At 37.6% G+C, this 12,915-nt stretch overlaps 1 protein-coding gene across 3 annotated transcripts in view; it reads left to right on the top strand.

Annotated features, from left to right (window-relative positions):
* The window catches only part of SPTLC2 (serine palmitoyltransferase long chain base subunit 2), a 58,272-nt gene that overhangs the window by 26,761 nt on the left and 18,596 nt on the right, over positions 1–12,915 (top strand). The window lies entirely within an intron of this gene.

Below are 12,915 nucleotides of genomic sequence, written 5' to 3'. Positions count from 1 at the left end.
CTTTGCTTGCAGAATACTTTTCCATCTTTGTTGGTTCTTAAAATGTTGTGAGCAGCTCACACAGGATGGCAGTGTAGCTCTGTGGCTTTTGATTCAGATACTCTTAATACATTCAAGCATTTGAATTCTCAGTTATAGAAGTTTCAGGCATCTGGCCACAAGGTGGTGGTGTATACTGATGAGCTCTATTTGTTTTTGAACTTCAATAACCTGGTCAGCAACTTAGCTGATAACTCCTACAGTGAAATAGTACGCTGGTTAAATAACTTTAGAATCTGAGTTGTCCCTGTTAATGCCCTCAGAATACATATTAACCTAATTTCAAACTACCTAAAAACTTGTGCCAAAGTGCCGCATCTTGCTGTCTTAAAAATGACTGAGTTAATGATCTACTCAAGTGCTGATAGATATTGGAAGAAGCCCAAATCAGTTTGGCTTAATGAAGTGGGAAAAAAGAAACGTGAAACAGAAATCAGTTACAAACTACGGCATTTTTGCCCCTTTCTGAGGCTACAGTATAGTATTGATTCAAGCTGTGAGAAGGGAAGCAATGTCCACGCTAAGCCTTTCTCCTGCCACTATGCCAACTAGCTCAGACTTCAGCTAACTTAAGTTCCTTATAGAATAATTCCTGCATGGAGTTGTTTTTTTGTTTTTTTTGTTTGTTTGTTTTTTGTGCAGTGCTGTTTCCTAGTCAAGCTCTTTAATTTTCTTTGAGGCTTTAAAGATAGTGGTACTTCATAGGCATTTTCTTTGGATGAAATTAGCTGGAGTGCCATTGTGTGAATTGAACAACTGCTTAGTGATAGCATGACAAAGACTTTTCCTTACTTAAGGGATTTGACTGAAAAACTTATGGTTTTCATTCTGTGGAATTGTGTTTGAGGGTCTGAAGAGCTGCTGTCTGCCATTGGTTTGACCACAGTAAGTCTGAAGTAGAATAGTTCTGAGGAGTTGTTGTTAACTGTGGATGGCAAGCAAGAAGAAACAGTGTTAAACTGGGTTGCTGATAAGCATCTCTGAATAAACCAAGCATTACAAAAATGTAACTACTTCTAAATTAGTCCAGCTGAACTAATGAATAAGGTGGACTGGATAGGACGGTGCGTTTTTTCTTTTTTTCCAAGGTTGCAGGAGATGGAGCTGAATCAGAATGATGAACTGTTAGCTAGATCCAAACCCTGTGTTCATTCACAACTAACACTTCTAATGGCTTCAAGAATGCTTGCTTGTAAAGTCTTTTGTGGCTTCTTTATCTGCCTGCTTCTGTTCACCACGTACTGCTTGTAAAAGTAACTGTTCTCTGTGACATCAAACCTTTGTGGAAACTGTGTTTTCCTATTAAGATGGTCAGTAGCTGAGGAGTATGTCATAGGAAGTAATTCATTTTTATGGACAAAAGATTTTTGTGTATTACTTTGTAAGAATAAGTTAAAATTCTCTTCTGTGTTTAGGACTATTTCTGAATCTAGTGAAACATCTAGAGGCTCTGAACTTTCAGTACAAGGCACTGTAGTTACTAAAACCATACATAACTATGAAAGAAAACATCTAGTTTCAGATCTCTCTAGCAAGCTGCCAGAGAATAAGCCAAGTATTTGTAATAGGCAGCATGGACAAAATACAGATGCAATGAAAAGTTGAATGGCTGTTCACAGAGAGCATAGAACTGTCAGTCTGCAAATAGACTGCCTGAACTGGGACAGTGCTGTCTTGTGTCTTGGATTCATTCAGTTCAAACTGGTCTGTTAATTCCAGGTACTGTTGATGCATGTGACTATCAGGTCTCAGTCTCTGAAAAGTTACAGGAACACATTTGTACATAAATGCAAGTATATTACTTTCCCTTTCAGCCAGACTGCAAAAAAACAGTTCAACAGACGAAATGATGGTAGAGCCCTTTTTACAGTTGCTTGATAAAAGTTGTTCCAGTACTACTTCTGAAATTCCTCTACACTACTTGGTTGCTGTAGTAGATCTGTCTTATTTTACTTTGCATTACTTATTTTACACTTGAAGACCAAATAAATAGGAAAATAAAACTTGCTTAACTTGTGATCATTTTGATAACTTTTTCAGCAGAACAGTCCTTAAGAGTGGTGAACATCTTAGGCACGTTGAATGTCTTTGGGGAACTCTCCAGTGATAATATACATGGGTGTATCACAATCATTACATTTGACTCTGATATATAGTAAAGTAGAGCGAGGAGAAGGGATGGAGAAGGCCTCTTTGAGTGAATTTTTGGTGCTGGTGTTCCAGTTCAGAGTCATTATGACTGAGCCATAAACAGGCAAGTGCTGCAGAAACTTGTCAGCAGCTCAAGGGGTGCTTCTCTTTCTCTCTGTTCAAGACACAAAGATGAATAAGCTATAGCTGGTTTTATAGGTGAAGGCATTTTCATAACAATGATAGTAACTGGAAAAAAAAGAAAGTCATAAGCAGCTTTTTGGGGGTTCACAGTCAGTATACACTAAGATGACAAAAAGGTTCTTGGAATGGGGCTCTGGAAACTTGTAGGGCCAATAAATTCTTGCCATTCCCATGATGTTTGGGTTATTTAAATTGACTGGGGAAGATGAGTCACCTGGTGCTTTTCTCAGTACATTAGATATTGTTAGCTTTTATGGTATTGAGTATTTGACGTGCCTTGATGAATTTTTCAGACTCAATTGTTCTATTTGAGTTGAAAGCTAGGCTTTTTGCTGTTATAAGCTCATTAGGACTGGGAATCCAGTTATCTCCTTTTTGTGTAAGAGATGGTAATGTATCCTGTGCAATTGGCGTTCTGCTAGTATTGTTGGTTTTTGAAGACCCAGACTCTTTGTTGCCCTGATAATGTTGCATGGGGACAAATAGGGGAAAAAAAAACCAAAGTAACAAGACATGGGCAAATTAAAACATGCAAGATGAAGCCAGTCTAGGGACTGGTCAACCTCCATCAGAGATAAAATTTAATTTGTTCTCCTGTGTATTAAAAACTGAAGGTTAAATCTTTAACTCTGAACTTAACTGTCCCTGTTAATAGCTTGCAAAAGAGGTGAACTGCTTCCTTCCATGTCCATGGGTGTTAATTTAGCAATAGTAATTGTGCATACAGGTTTACTGTCATCCATTTCATTTTCAGGAGGTAAATATCCCATGCTTGATTAGTGCCACACTAAAATATCATTTGTAGAATAAGTTGTGGAGACACCTTGGACAAGATGGCGTTTCAGATTTGTGTGAATATTGGCCTCAGCACTGTACAGAAAACCAAGTTTACTATCCTACATAGCTCTAAAGTTGTAGACAATGGAGGTGGAAGTAGTGCAGTTTGTCTGAACTGCTAAACTATCAAAAACAACTAACTTCTGAAGGTTAGCCAATTAGCTGTGCATAGTTTGTTATATTAGCATCTCAAATGTGAGGAACTAGTAGTATATCTGGTCAGTGTTATTAATTTTTTTTAAAAAAAAGATTATTTCTAATCTTGCTGTTGTTGTATGCAGTGAACTTGAGTGAGTTAGATCAAAAAAAGCAGTGTTAAACCAATTATTGCCAACAGCAATTAGGATGTACAGCTGTGTTGGCAGGGAACTGTGAGCCTAACTCAACAGTTCAGTAGACGGGATCATTGCTATACTGTTGCTATGCACAGGAGGAGCCACATTGGAAACAAAACTAAGCCTAATCCCTGTAAATTCTAGGAGAAAAGAGACTGGAATTAGTATATTAACCTCTGTATGTTTAATTAGGCCCTTGAGTAGGTATATGACTTCAACAGCTAAATCAGCTGCCTTATCAGTAGGCTTCAAGTTAGACATTCTGTAAAAATAAATTCCTCTCTTCCTTGTAAAAACGATCCAGAAACATATGCAAACATGAAATGTAAGCAATAGGAAGGAAATGGCTCACATTATATTAGTTGGTATAGAATTCTAAATAATGTATAGCATAGTTTGTAAATAAAATTGGTCTCATGTCATTGGTAGCAGTAGACAAGCAAATGGAGGCCCTTCTGCTTGAAGGGGGAATAAATACTCCTTGTACAGGCTGAGGTTGAATATGTTCAATTAGCATTAAAATCGTTTCATTTGAATTTCCTCCAATAATGCACTTGTTAATGAAGTGTTAAATTATCACCTGGAGAACTCAGGTTCCAGTCAAAACTAATTTGAGCAAAGTGAAAACTTTTTTTGTTTCTACCCTTGTTGAATCTCAAGCTGAGCTGGGAAACAGTTGGAAAAACAAATACTCTGGGGGTTATAAAGAGAATTTCCTGCTTCTCTCCAGGGGACTGACAGCTTTAAACATCAATCTCTATATTTGTGCTTCCAGCTGGGCATCTTTTAAATCCAGCTTGTTGCTGCATCCTTACCTTCCTCCCACTGTGCATGGCAAACCTAGGAAAATTGCTTTAACCTGAGCTGAGGAGAAGAAATCCTTCAGCTGTTGGTGCTTTGAAGATTGTTTAGAGGCATTAAAAGAGCAGTACCCGTTGTTTTCTGCATTGGAATGTGAGAGTTCTTCAGTACCTCTTCTTTTGAACTTCAGTCAGTATTGTGGTGTTTGTGCAAGAGCTCATAAAGCTTGATAACTGTACTCCTGCACTGTTCTCATAACATCCCAGTACATGCTATTTATGTTCCTATTATCTATATAGCCTAAATATTGATCCATCATGGCAGAAATAGGACTAGGAACATGGCTTTGCTGAAGTATTTTCATTTCCTTTCGGTTTGTTCACTATGTTTGAGTTGAAATGTATGGCTTTCTTCCTCTCAATGCTTGGTGTTATATTTCTATACTATGTTTGTAGAGTGCTGTTCCTCCAGGGAAAGGAGAAAGTACCAGGCAGCAGCTTGCTGGCATATGTTGTCAGCAGCAGTGTAACTAAAGGTTTTGTTAGTCTGTGAATGTCAAAGTAAAGCATTTGAACGGAAGTAATCACAAATAAGGTCACACACCCTCTTCTGGCTAATGAGAAATTGAGTTTGTGATTCACAGTAGTTTACAGCAGAGTTGGTTTGTTTTTGTTTTAAATACCTGAATGATCCACATAAACACAGTTTCCTATCATCACCCTGGCAACTGCAGCAATTTTCTTTGTAGAAGAATTAATACTAGTATTAGAGTGCCTGCAATTACAGGCACGTGGCAAAACTTTATTTTGTGAAGTACATGAAAGGCCATTTCAATTCAGAGATTACAGTGAGGAAAATAGATAAATTAACAACAGTTTTTTGATGTATTATTGAGATTTTGAAGGATTGTTTGAAGACTGGCACTGGGGACTTTGGAAAGATCTTATTATAGGAAAAATCTTACTAAGGTTGTAAATGCTTGATTACTTCCCTTCTGGTTTGAGGGTAGCTTAACATGCAAATATGAGGCCTATGTAGCACTGTGCAATTTTTTTTGAAGAGGTGGTGTATAGTACAGATTTTTTTGTGTATTCCTGGAAGAAAAATGTCCCTTACTATACTATTTCTAGTGCTGTAGTGTATGTAGAGAACATCTATGCTTTGTAATATAGGGTGAGCTCCAGCATGGCAGCAGTAATGCAAACAACATACAGCTATTGTTTGTTTTTTCCCTTTGAGGAGAATGGCTTCAGAAGAGATTTTTTTTTTACTTCTGACAGCATTCTAAGAAATAATTTCATTTTTGTTTTCCTCAGACTTAAGGTGAACTTGAATACATGTTCTATACTGAATATGCCCTTACTTTTTGACTATAGCTGTCTTTAAAATGTGGAAGTGGGCTCATTGGCTGATCTTATGGCTGATATTCAGCTGGAAGTGACAGTCCATATGTTTCTGTGTAGCATTTTGTGACATTTGACGATGAATAAAGGAAGTTAGTATGTTAGGTTAAGCTAGCTAAGTTATTTGCAACTCATCCTGGCTTAAAAAACAAACAAAAAAAAAACATGAAGAGACCATATCTTTGATCATCTTCTCTTGCACTATGATGGCATCCTTCTTAAGTTGGTGTTTAAAATCCCAAAGCATACTTAGCTTTGATATTAGTTTCCATTGTAGAAAAAACAGTATGCACAAAACAGATGGTAGATATAGCTTGCACTCGTTGCTATGTTGTAATGCTACTGAACTGTCTCCATGGAAGTCTATTATAAACATCCTTTATATAACATGCTTTGTCAAAGCTTGCACATTCCTTAGCTTGTAAAGAAGTGTGGTGTTTTTATGTGTTCCTGATGTTCTTTCTCTCTGGTGATTGACATACCAACTTACTTGTACTAAGGTTTGAATATGTTTACTTCTCTCTCCACTGGTGCTTTGTCTTATTTGCAGGATTAAGAGCAAGAGCAAAGATATGCATTTTAAGTTTTAGTGTCCAGTGTACCATACTAAAAACATAATTAAGTTCTATTTTTTTTTCCTTTGGGAGGTTAAGTTTCACTGAAACTGTATTTTTTCATTTTCTTCTTCCTCTTTGCAGTGTAGGGTTCCAGAACAGTGTGATCGGCACACATTTATTTTCCCTTTCTTCTCATCAAGGCACAAGAATAGCTGTCAAATAGGATATTTACAACTGTCTTAGCAACGGCTGTGAGTGTTATTCTCAGGCTCTGCATTTGGGAGAATGCACAACTTGAGTCAGTAGCAGTACCACCAATCTCACAAATCCTTTCAGAAGTTAGTATACAGAGTTAGATAATATGCATACTCAGGCAACACAAACTTAATTTGTTGTGGAGTGATACTCTTAATCTCATTATTTAAAATTCTTGATCTATCTGATCAAATGCATTTTATATTGAACTTCAAAATAAAGATGACTGCAAATCATAATTATTAGGATGCAATGAATTTTAGCCACGTCACAGATGTGTAACCAGATTTAATTAACAAAGCAGATTAAGCACAAACAGCTAAACATTAAAAAAAAAAAAATCATGGAAAGTACTACTCTTCTGAATTCTATTGCATGTATTGTTTCACCTATGCAAATAAATTCACTTTCTGTGGACAATACTTTGTTCCTTAGTGTATCCTTCAGGTAGTGTAAGAGTGAAGCTAAGTTTGCAGTGTGATTTTGTTCCAGCTTTTACAGGATAGTTTACTTGATGCTGTCTGAGTAGCTACTCTATTTATCTGTGATATTCTTGAATGAACCTAACTTGCTTTTAGTAGAACTTCAACTCCTGGAGACGTTCTTTGTGGGGAAAACTACATGATGTCTTATAGCGACGGAGGTCTGTAGTCTCCCACAGGGCTTTGAATGTACCAGAGGAGAGAAGTGTAATCATGTGTGTGGTCATGATGCTGAGTTGTCTGCTCATGCCATCCTTTGCATATGAAATACCTTTGTGTTCAATCTAACAGAACTTTTTTTGATACCTGAACACATACTTTCACTTTCTTAATACTTTTTTTAAATGGTAAAGTAGTGTTGATGGGTAACTTTTGATCTTTTCTATTAGATGCATTATCTTGAACTCTCAGTGCATAATGGGGCTTGTTTGTTTCTGACAACCATTCTCAGCAGGTGATGGTTTGTTTTGTTTTGTTTTTCTTTGCCTTTGTCAAGATATGTCCTTCAGTAAAAACATCAAATCTTCCTGCTTATGTCTAGCTGAATTTCTTTTGAAGATCAAAGGGCTGGAACACCTCTCCTATGAAGATAGGCTGGAGGAACTGGGTTTGTTCAGCCTGGAGTAGAGAAGGCTGTGGGGAGACCTCATTGTGGCCTTCCAGTATTTAAATGGAGTTTATAAACGTGAAGGAAATCAACTTTTTACGAGGGTAGGTAGTGATAGGACAAGAGGGAATGGTTTTAGACTAAAGGAGGAGAGATTTAGTTTAGATTAGATGTCAGGAGGAAGTTTTTGTTTGTTTTACTGAGAGAGTGGTGAGGTGCTGGAACAAGCTGCCCAGATGGGTTGTGGGTGCGCATCCCTGGACTCGTTTAAGGCAGGTTGGATGGGACCTTGGGCAATCTGATCTACTACTTGATCTAGCAGTTGGCAACTTGGCCTGTGGCAGGGGGTGGAACTTGATAATCCTTGAGGCCCTTTCCAACCCAAGCCATTCTATGATTCTATGAAGAGTTCACAGTAAACAAATGAAGAACATGAGGTATTTTTCTTCACTGTGTAAATTTCAATAAAACTTGAAACACCTGTGTGTAAGTGAGGAGACAGTTGCTATTTCTAGGGTGTACCTGTCTTTTATCTGATATAACTTTGTAGCTACTGTTGAAATAAAATAGGCCTCCAGGCTAAACTTAATTCTAGTAGCTGTTAAATAGCCTGTGGTAACAGTAACCTTATCAGCAGAAGGTCCTTTCCTGAGTCTTAAACAAACAAACACATTTACTTTATACCAGAGAGAAATCAAGACTACATCATGCTCTCCTATTTATTGAGAGTGAGTTCTTGGAGTAAATACAAGTCATTGGTTTTACATTTGTGGATGTAATGGTTCTTTATTAGAGTTAACTTGAAGAGGTTACTTACGTTGATAGGTATCTATCATTTGGCAGTTTCTGTACTTTTAAAATCAGTGTGCTGCTGACAATAAATAATGTGAGTATTTCAGTTTGTATCCTCTCGTTATAAGATAAAAGCTCACATAAACGTGGGATTGTTCTGAGCTTCCTAAACAAAAGAGCTACACACTTTGTTTATTTTGTCTCCTTTTTCTTAATGCTAAAGCGATGAGTAATTCAGTCTCTTGCAAAGCAAGACTTACCTCATGGTAGTTTTTGTTAGGTTAAGACCAAACACTGACGTGTGAAGTCTGTTTAGCTGCTGTCCTTAAACATTGTCTATAGCATCACGTTCTGTGGCAGCCCACGTATTTCCAAGTTTTGACAGAAAAATCAAACCTAAGGGAATGTATGTCCTGCTGAATAATCCTTCCTTCTTCTCTGGGTACTCCTGCAGACTTCAAAGACAGTTTGAGGTCAGCAAATATCTCCTTTCATTATCACACAGGGAGTCTGAGATGCTAATTGCTCCATATCCCTGTTGGGTGTCACTTTCTTATCTATATAGAAATCAAAGGCAGCTTTCTAAAATCAGGAGGGGGGGGGGGGAAGCACTGTAGCTCAAGTATTAAGTCTTACAAAGGTTACTGCTACAAAACCAATGGTACTTAATGTTTCTTTTTTTTAAAAAAAAAAGACTTAAAAATGTAAAAATGTATTCTGTTGGATTCTTCATGGCTGGAATAGGCAGTTGGTGTCCCTTTAGATGCAAACTTCAGAGGACTGTGTGGGGCCTTAGAACAAAGCAATTGTTATGAAATTTGACAGTTGAGCTGCATGATCCTGGAGGTCTCTTCCAATCTTCCAACGTTGGTGATTCGATGAAACAGTCCCATGAAAAAAGCTCTGGACTTGGTGGCCCGATAATCTCTTCAGTTACATGAGAACAAATGTGTGGGAGGGGAAAATGTTATGGGCAACATATCAGCTGGTGCACCATATTTGAGGGCACAAAAATACATGAGCTTCGCTGACTGGTATGTTACATGTCTCAGATGCCACGCTGGCATAGGAATTATCCAAGTATTATGACAGCTGAAGCGTTTCCATATTAAATTACAAATAATCCTATCTTTTGTTTGTACCAAAGGGTGGTGATCTTCCTATTTTCGAGTGGTATTTTAAATAAGAGAAATGTGAAAAAATATGTTGACTGATTTCAAGGATGAATTGTAGACTGTTTTGTTGTTGTTGTTTGTCACAATCCTGAAAATACCTTTTATTTTTTGAGAATTCTAGCTTGCATAGGTTTTGCAGACTAGTGGAGCCTTTAAAAAATGTGGACTCCAAAGAACTGGAATGAAGTTCACAGTACACAGCTCTGCAAAATTGGTTGTGGATTGTGTTATGTTTTCTCTGTTGTTTAATTGAATGGCATCTCAATACAAATATCAGTCTGCTTGTGTGGCAGGATGGATCAGGGTTTTTCAATTAATAATGGGTTAGTTGCTGTCTTTAGAAATTTCAGATTAATTAGCTTGCATTTCATATTTCCTAAAAGGAAGAGTCGCAGTAAAACCTATAGCAAAACTATGTAGTACGGCGGAGTTGGAGAAAACAATATAGTACAAAAGAAGAACAGTGTAAATGATTCATTATTAAGGTGAGATGATGCAGTTAGCATGTGTTTTCAAACATCAGGGACCCTTACTGGTCTGAGGACTGAGATGTTGTGTTTTATCTCCTCCCCCGTTAGTTCTTTTTGAGTTGTAATCTTCAGAGTGGTCAGCCATGAGCTACAGACTGCAGCTACTGGTGGAGGTCATAAGCAGAAATGCGCATCAGTTGTGTGCAAAGTCATATCTTCCATTTTGGGTATTTTCCTCCTCTTTTTGTGCATTTTTTTCTTCTAAGGCTGTAATTCATATGTGTTAATTTGATCTTGGTTAGAGGATCACTTGAGTAAATTGAGCTAAGCCATCTCTTAATAACACTTTCAGCAGACTTTGTTTGTTGCCATTCTGGAATTAAAACTACATGAATGTTTCCATTCCATTTTGTTGTATGCATTTCCTGGAAATGATCAAACTTGGGCTTGTGGTTCTCCTTTATTTTCCCAGGCCTGACACTTACTCTAGCTTTCCAAGATGAACAAAACATTCTGCTGTTGTGAAAAGAGTATGTATTTCTTAATCACTTCATTAAATATATACTATTGAAAGAAGGGGAGGATGATAGTCAAAATTTGGCTTGGAAGGAGATTCAGAAATGTTTTGTTCAAGTAATTACTGCCTTTTATATGGCGGAGTTTGAAGTTCTAGGGTGATAGAGTATGTAACGAAAACCATCCCGTTTCTTGCTTTGCTCAAAGTGAAGGTATTATTTGTATCATTACTTGTTTAATTATTCTTCAAGTTCCAGTTCTCTGAACTACTTGAATTTTTTTTTTAATTTATTTGGGATGTGTTTCCAAATGTGTTGGGAATGCCAACTAGCGGTGTTTTCATCCAAAAGAAGTGGAAAGCTGTTGGTCCTTCCCAAGTTCATTTTACTAGCTAGCTATCACCTTTAGTTCTGTGTTTCAGGACCCTTGTTCACTAGTTCCCAGAGAATACAGGTTGCTATTCCTGCTTTTAAAATGCAACAGTGTGGAGCCAGAAGAGGTACATAACCAGGGCAGTGATGATCTACTATAGTTTATTTAAACTGTAATCTATGTCATGGACCGTTTAATGAAGTGCATACAACTTTCTGTAAAACTTGTTATGGAGGTCGAGGTAAACAGCTTTCAAAGAGAATTCAAAATGTCTCTCTAGGTGTTTTGTGTTTTTTGATTGTTTGTAATTGTATATCATCAGTGTCCTTCATGAGAGAATTGAGTTATGCTTTTCAAGAAGTGATCTTCACTTCTGTGAGATCTAATGAACCCTGGAGCTGCACAGTAGGAGCCTGACAGACTGGAAGTTGCATTAAACAGCTTTGGGTTTTTATTGAAAACACTGTCCTTGGTTCAAAGGGAAGGTAATTATTCTGCCCTGGAGTGATAGTAGCCCCTCCTTTTATTGACAGCATACCATCTGGTTGTGATAAATTATATGACCCTGGCAAGGCTGCAGCCTTTTGGTAGCGGTGGGTGACTTAAATGCTTCGTGTCGAGATTGGTGGAAAATAAATGAATATTATTTATGGAAATGATTTATTCCCCTGTTGTTGGGCACAAAGCTTTTTGCTTCTTTTAGTGTCTGTTAAACATACATCTGCAGAGGGGGAAAAAAATAGAAAGCAAGGTAGTGTATGGGGTTTTCCAGCAGCTAATTCTTGCTGCAGGTTCAGTTCCTTTAATCTATTGAGATAGAGCTGGAATAACCGGTGGTGAAAATCTTGTGTGCTTCACTTGTAATTGGCGCCATTTATTGTCCTTTACCACCCCAGGACTATTAATGTAATAGGGAAAGTGCATATTGTTGAAGGGTTTTTCCCCAAGGAGTGGTAGTATTTAAACTTGTTGGTTGCTGTAGCTTCAGGGAGGTAGGTTCCTTTTCTGAAAACTTGCCAAGTAGTGAATTTGCATCTATGAGTTAAAGTTAAGGGTGATATTAGACAGCTCATTAGCTAATTGATTCTCCTGTCTACAACTGCTTCATGCTGTCCCAGCCAAAGTGTTATTTCTTCTAATCTGCCTAATTACGTGATATGCTCGGGCTCAGTTCTGTGCTCTGGCAAAAAAAAAAAAGTCTGAGCCAATGATGGTTGTTAAACAAATGTCTGCATGGGTCTTGGGGAAGAGAAGCAGCTTTGGTTCTCATATCTAAATTACAGCTCCCCCCCTAAGATGGGGTTAAATGTTTGCAAATGGAACACATTGAGTGTGAGACTTACTGTACTGTCTGATTTGTTGAGGATGTTGGATGGTCTCCACTTCCAAATTTCAATCTTAGTTCAGAACATGATGAGTCTTTTGCCACAGATTATAACTTCTGCTTCAGAAACTTCCTCTGTTTGCTGTTTGTATTTGCTTTAAGTAGTAATCACATCAACGCTATGTTGAAGCCTTTTGTTGCTAGGGTATGTTGATGCCTTTTGTGAGGCTAATTGCTGCAGGGAGAGGTGTCATCAGCTAGTTCTGCAAAGCATTGTAGTATTTTCTTCACTTGGCAAAGGTGGTAGTAGTAGTAACGCTCATTACTACTACTTACTTTCCTACCACTTCTATTTTTAGAGCTGGAATCCTTGCAGTTATATTTGCACAGGGTAGCATGAATAACATTTATCTTAGATTTAGATGTAAAGAGAAAACACTTTGAACCTTGCTTTGCTATGCTTGTTATTTCTGTGGCTAAGCAGTTTGGACGTTCATGGGGGGATTGACTGCAGGTTAAAATAACTGAAGCCGTGTTAAGTTGTAACTAAAATTCAGCCAAGCATTTTATTCATAACGAGCAAAGTGCCCTGGCAAATTTGACTTGCTTTTTGGCT

The sequence above is a fragment of the Gallus gallus genome, chromosome 5 (genome assembly GCF_016699485.2).
Source record: "Gallus gallus isolate bGalGal1 chromosome 5, bGalGal1.mat.broiler.GRCg7b, whole genome shotgun sequence".
Classification (NCBI taxonomy): Eukaryota; Metazoa; Chordata; class Aves; order Galliformes; family Phasianidae; genus Gallus; species Gallus gallus.
The sequence above is the reverse complement of the archived record's forward strand: the minus strand, read 5'-3'. Positions and strand labels throughout refer to the sequence as shown.